The sequence below is a fragment of the Hirundo rustica genome, chromosome 9, assembly GCF_015227805.2.
Source record: "Hirundo rustica isolate bHirRus1 chromosome 9, bHirRus1.pri.v3, whole genome shotgun sequence".
NCBI classification, from domain to species: domain Eukaryota; kingdom Metazoa; phylum Chordata; class Aves; order Passeriformes; family Hirundinidae; genus Hirundo; species Hirundo rustica.
Window position 1 is genome coordinate 4,230,837 of NC_053458.1, and position 5,817 is coordinate 4,236,653.

Here is a 5,817-nt window from a genome sequence, read left to right on the forward strand (position 1 = left end):
TCTGGCCATGCTTATAGAGGTCTGGTGGGGATGCACCCCAGTGGTTTCCATCCAAACCTGGGCTGTCCTGTGATACAAATGGCTGTTTTGCACTGCCAAGTGCCACCTCAGCATCTAAGCAAGCATTAAATCTTCTTTTTTTTTTCCTGATAGCAGTGTCAGAAACACCCCCTATATATAATGGAAGTTGTTTGTGGCACATCTCCCAGGTAAAAGGCTGGGCAGGTTTGTGCAATCAGGCACAACACCAATTTCTCACTGAGAGGTGAGGTCATCTGGGGGAGAGGCGTGCGGGAGAGATTTAAGCATCCAGCAAGGCACTCCACGCTTAGAGGTGAAATTAAAAACCTTTCTCTGGGTTCCAAAAGTGAGATCCAGATAGATAGACAGAAAACCTATGGTTCCATTTAGAGCATTTTGAACTGAACGTGTCTAAAATGTCTGTGTTGGATCCTTCACTCCAAACCTCTGGCTTGCGGTGCTGGCCGTGCTGCCCATGGTGATGCAGTCACCCTCAGGAATATGAGCCATGGAGCCTTCAGAAACATGGAAAAAGCTGTGAGCGGGCTGGGGTGGACAGTGAGCTCACATCATCACTTTGTGGCTGCTCCCACCACAGAGCTCTTTCCCTGACCTTGCAGAACCCTTTTTTAATTAAAGACACACAGTTCCTCCCTCACAACTCTTACATATCTCAAATCAGGGCAAATAAACTCCCCGTAAACAAACTCCGTGATAGCAACACAGGATTTTGTTCCACTTCAAAAAAGTCTCCACTTCAAGTGTGTTTGGCCCAACAAAGGGAATTAATTTCTGCCTGAAGAGTTCATTGATCTTTTTGGTATCACCTGAGCAGCCCGTGGGTAACATGGCTGGATGCACAATCCTAGCCCCAGGGTGAAGTTGTACTGGATATAACATATCCATTATGTTATTGTCACCCAGCAATTTGCATTTGTTCCTTCTTCATATCTGGATTTCTATTTTCAGTATATTCATGTAGCGTTTGCTGCAGGGGATACAGTTATGTTAGAAAAAAAAAATCATCCTTTTTAATTCTAATATTCTGTTTATATTTTTTGTAGTATATTATTCACTCAGTACTTTAAATCCGGATTTAGTTCCTACATGAGGACCATGAATATCTAAAGGCAGAGAGGCCTGTTCTTTTTTATTCTTCTAGTGCCCACTCTGCCCACAAAGTTTGATGTGGCTGACACCTGCCACGTGCTGTTTGCTCTCTCGTGGTTCTCCAGGGAAAAGGGCAGAGCAGACAGCCTTTTGTTCAGGGGTGGTGGGGAATTTTTTTTTGAACGATATAGAGATTGTTGCAATGTGCAGAGGTTATGACAAGATCAGGAAGCTGTTGGAGCCCTGCCCTTGGAAAGTTTGCTGTTTCACACGTGCTTTTGCAGCACACATGGGCTTTTCTCAGCTCATCCTCTCCTTCTCCAGCTTGGTAGAAGAACTTCTGTTTTGCCGAGGAAGCCAAGCTGGCAACTTCATCTCTGAGCTTCAAGAATCAGAATCCCAGCGCAGATGTCATCAAGGGAAGGGTTTAGATTCAGAGATGGCTTCGTGTTGTGGAGCAAGCAGGAGACCTGAGCAGAAGCATGAAGTTTGGTAGAGTTCACCCTGCAGAGCAGGTGCTGTGATGTTCCTGCAGTTTGGAAGGTTGCATTACAGCAGGGAAAGGCTGCTGCAGGCTGTGCCTGACCCTGCTCGTCACTGGTGTCAGAGAGGGGACAGCAAATTCTGCTGCCCAGCCTCCCACCACGCTTCTCCTCTGTGCACCCCACATCCTCAGGTACAGCTGGTTTTCACCCCCAGCTCAAATTCTCCTTGTGACACCGAGCTCTGTGGAGAGGTGTGGAGAAGGTCCACCCAAGGGCCAGCAGATGTCCACAGCCCCAGGGCTGGACCTGCCAGTCCTCATGGGGTGCCACTGAACCCAGAACTGCTCTGAGAAGGCATCTGCCACCAGAGCAAACACCTAGCTTTGAACACGCAAGGGATTATACCTAAGAAAAGGTGCGCACTGCAGTGTGGGCAGAGACAGCCGTGTGGCTCGGACAGATAAAACACCTTGCAAGTCTTTAAAATTAATTTTCTCGAGTCCTACAGTGCTTTGGTGGGGCTGATCCTAAAACTTTGGATGGAGATGTGCGAGTACCTCCAACGCTTGTCCTGCCCAGCCACAGCAAGTGTTGGCTTTTGGAATGCGAGGATCGATAACGCTGCGTTTTCCTAAACCCCTCGTTCCTGCCAGGAATGACAGACGCAGCGAGCAGCTCGATGGTGGAACAAGCGATCCTATTTCCCCCTCTGCTGGAAATCCAGGATATGACCTCCTGGCAGGAGAAGGATGAGATCCCAGCCATCCTCATCCCTGCCCGTGGGGTGGGAATTGGATGATCTTCAGCGTCCCTTCCAACCCAAACCATTCTAGGATTCTATGAGATGTGCAGGGAGCCAGGCTTGGGGGAGTGTTACCCTGGTTTTTCTGAGTTTCTTTATTAGCCTTTTGATTTTCATAAATGGAGTCAGATCTTTTAGTTACTGTAGAATATTAGAGCAGTTTTCTACCTTTCTCACAGATGTAATATAAACAAATCCTTTGTTTTTCATTCTCTGTCCTTTGTTTGCATATTTCTAACCTGAAAACAATTGTAACTGACAATTCGTCTGGCCACTGAGGCTGAGGGGTGGAAACCCCAAAAAGCCAATCTTCTGCAAGACCCACAAATGTATAAAAAGTAAAAAATAAACAAAGGGGTCTCTTCCCTCCGCTCTTTCAGCTGGGAGCTGAATCAGAAGAACCTCTGCGAAAATCTCTTGTCTGCGTGTGATTTTTTCGTGTGTCTCGGTGACAGGGGAGTGTCCCGACCCTCCTGGGAACAGAACAAGGCATTAAAACCGAGCCAAATCCTTCCCTAGCACAAGGCTGTGACCTGTTTTACATTTTCCCCCTTTTTTGTGGGGTTTTGAGGTTTGGGGTTTTTTTTTCACAGACATAGACCCTACTGCCTTTTCCCAGTGTTGTCCCACGTATGGGGCCACAGTTTTTTCTGTCACAAAAGAAAACAACTTGTCATGCCATTCTCAATCTAAAACATCTTGATACTGGGCTAATGTTATCACCAATTATGTGATAGGCAATACCTAAATCTTATGTTTCAAAAAAGACCGGATTGCCCCACAATTTGTCTCATCTTCACCAGTCACGCTGCCTTGCCTTTCTAAAAAGCTGAAATATTAAGAATAAAGCATATTCCCAAGATCTGCCGCTCTTCTTGGCTTCTGGTAGCACCTCTGTAAAATCCAGAAAGCACAAAAAATGTAGAAAAAAAATTTCCAAATCTCTATAACAGATTTAGATACAAACTCCACCAGTCCACTAAGTAGCCAAAAAGAATAATTCAGGGAAAATAAGTCAGCTGGATGCTGTGCTTGCAGCCCTCAGGCTGATGCAACTGCATAATGTACTAAATGCCTCACTGCAGGGGAAAAAAAAAAAAAAAAAAAAAAAAAAAAAAAAAAAAAAAAAAAAAAAAAAAAAAAAAACCACCAAACCCAAGAAATGAAATTTAAAACTTTTAAACAGGCTGAAATGGTTTGTTCTGGGAAGGCTGTGCATGTGCAGGGAGTGTTTGGGGCTGCTGCCCTCAGTAGGGGTGTTTGGGTTTATTCCCATTGGGGCTGTGCCTGGGAATTCCCATCCTGGGTCAGTGCCTCTGAGATGCAATCCCAGAGCAAACCCCAAGCTCCTGCCCAAGGGAGGGGGTCACTCTGTTTTGCTGGGACATCAAAAAAAAGATTTGGCTTCCACTTGTGCAGTGTTTGATGTTCAGAGCACCATGGCTGCCCCATGCTCCCTGTGCAGTTCTTGTAGCCCAGTGTGATTTATGGCAACCCTGGTGGGGTCCCACAGGGCTAGCACTCACAAAATCCATGTTTTAAAGAAACTTCTGGCATTTTACTTTAATTTTAGAGTTCATACAGAGGAGTCTACCCTGTCCTTTTCCTCGGGACTGCAGCTCTGAAGTCAGAACCTCCTGATTCTCCAACAGTGCTTTAATTCATGGTCTGTGTTCACACCACTGGGCCGGCCATAAATCCTCCCCAGCTACCTGTACACAAAGCTGGCATTGATTCCCATCACGCTGCGACTCCAGCACTGGCCTGGGAGACTTCCCTGCCAGTTTCCAGCTCGGCAGGATCCCCCTTTCTTCTCCAAGACCTCCACGCAGCAGCAGCGCTTTTCATGTGGCGAGGAACCAGACTCATGCTTCGAGTCGTGCCTCTGACAAATAAGCCTTTTTCTTTTCCTCAGTTTCCCTCCCTGTTATTTTTCAGCTCTCCTCACATTTGGCTCTGGAAGGCAGGGTCAGTTCCTGAAGGCTGTAGGGATGCTCGGGGCAAGGATTTGCTCGATGCCCACGTGCAGAGGGGGCTAGGACACAGGGGAACAGCTTCAAACTGGAAGAGGGCAGGTTTATTAGGGCAGAGGTTAGGAAAATAAATCTTCCCTGTAAAGTGGTGAGGCCCTGGCACAGGCTGCCCAGAGAAGCTGTGGTTGCTCCATTCCTGGAAGTGTCCAAGGCCAGGTTGGACAGGGCTTGGAGCAACCTGGGCCAGTGGAAGTTGTCCCTGCCCATGGCAGGGGGTTGGAATTGGATGACTTTTTAGGTGTCTTCATGGTTTCTTTTCCAGGCATCTTATTGGGAATGCTCTACAGGAGAGGGGCTGAGTCCTGGTGTGTGGGATTAGGGTCAGCTCACGAGTATTGCTCAGGCTGCCTGTGGCTTCCTGCCTTCCCAAGCCCCGTCAACAGCCACCTCTGGATGCCACCAGCACCCAGGCTCCGTGCAGCAGCTGTCCCTGCTCCAAGGAAAACACCAAACACTCCTGAAGAGAGAGATGAAATAATATCTGACCAGTTACAGAGGGAAAAAGGAAGTCCTGAGGCTCTCAGCTCTCTTCCTGCTAAACCAACCAGCCTTGCTTTTCCTGGGAGACACACTCTGTGAAAACTTGGGCTCAGTGTTTGGACAGATAGTTTCAGTCTGTTCTCCAGGGCAGAAATACCCAGCAATAGAAGAAGTCTTGTTGGCACTAATCTCACTGCCCTGTCCCTAGTACCCTGAGAAACAGCTCTCCATGGACAGGAGCTGCTTCACCACGGAGTGTGTGCGAGCTGCAGCAAGGACGGCTGGCTTTGCTGGGCTCTGCTGTCCAGAGATGAAGGAAACACTCGGTTCCTTTGGGGAAATGTCTGGTTTAATCACTCCGAGGTCTCTGGCACCGCTGTGGTAAGAGCGTGGTGCAGGCTGGGTTGGTACATGAGGGTGGGTGTCACTTATGGGACACCTAAAATTTGGGGTAAGGATTACTGCTGGACTTCGTGGTGCTCCTCTTCTCTCCTCCTCAGTTTTGCTTGCCCCAGGTGTGAGAAGGGACTTGAAAACAAGGGGTTTGGAACTGTTCAATCTTTACAGTCCCTTCTTACCCAAACCACTCCAAGATTCTATAGACTTCCAGGGATAGACTTCCAGGGATATGGACATCGTACGGACACACAGGGTGCTGTGAGGGCACCCATGGCGAGGGAAAGCTCCATCCTCTCCCTCTAACAGCCGACCAAACCCGGTCATTCCCTCTGCCATCCCCGGCCCGCCGCGGAGCTGACAATTGTGGGGATTTTCAGGGAAGCGCGGGGCAGGCTCAGCCCAGCCCAGCCCAGCCCAGCCCAGGTGAGGCTCTCCCCGCCCCGGGGGCAGAGCCGGGCTCAGCCCAGGTGTGCTCAGGGCTGGCTCC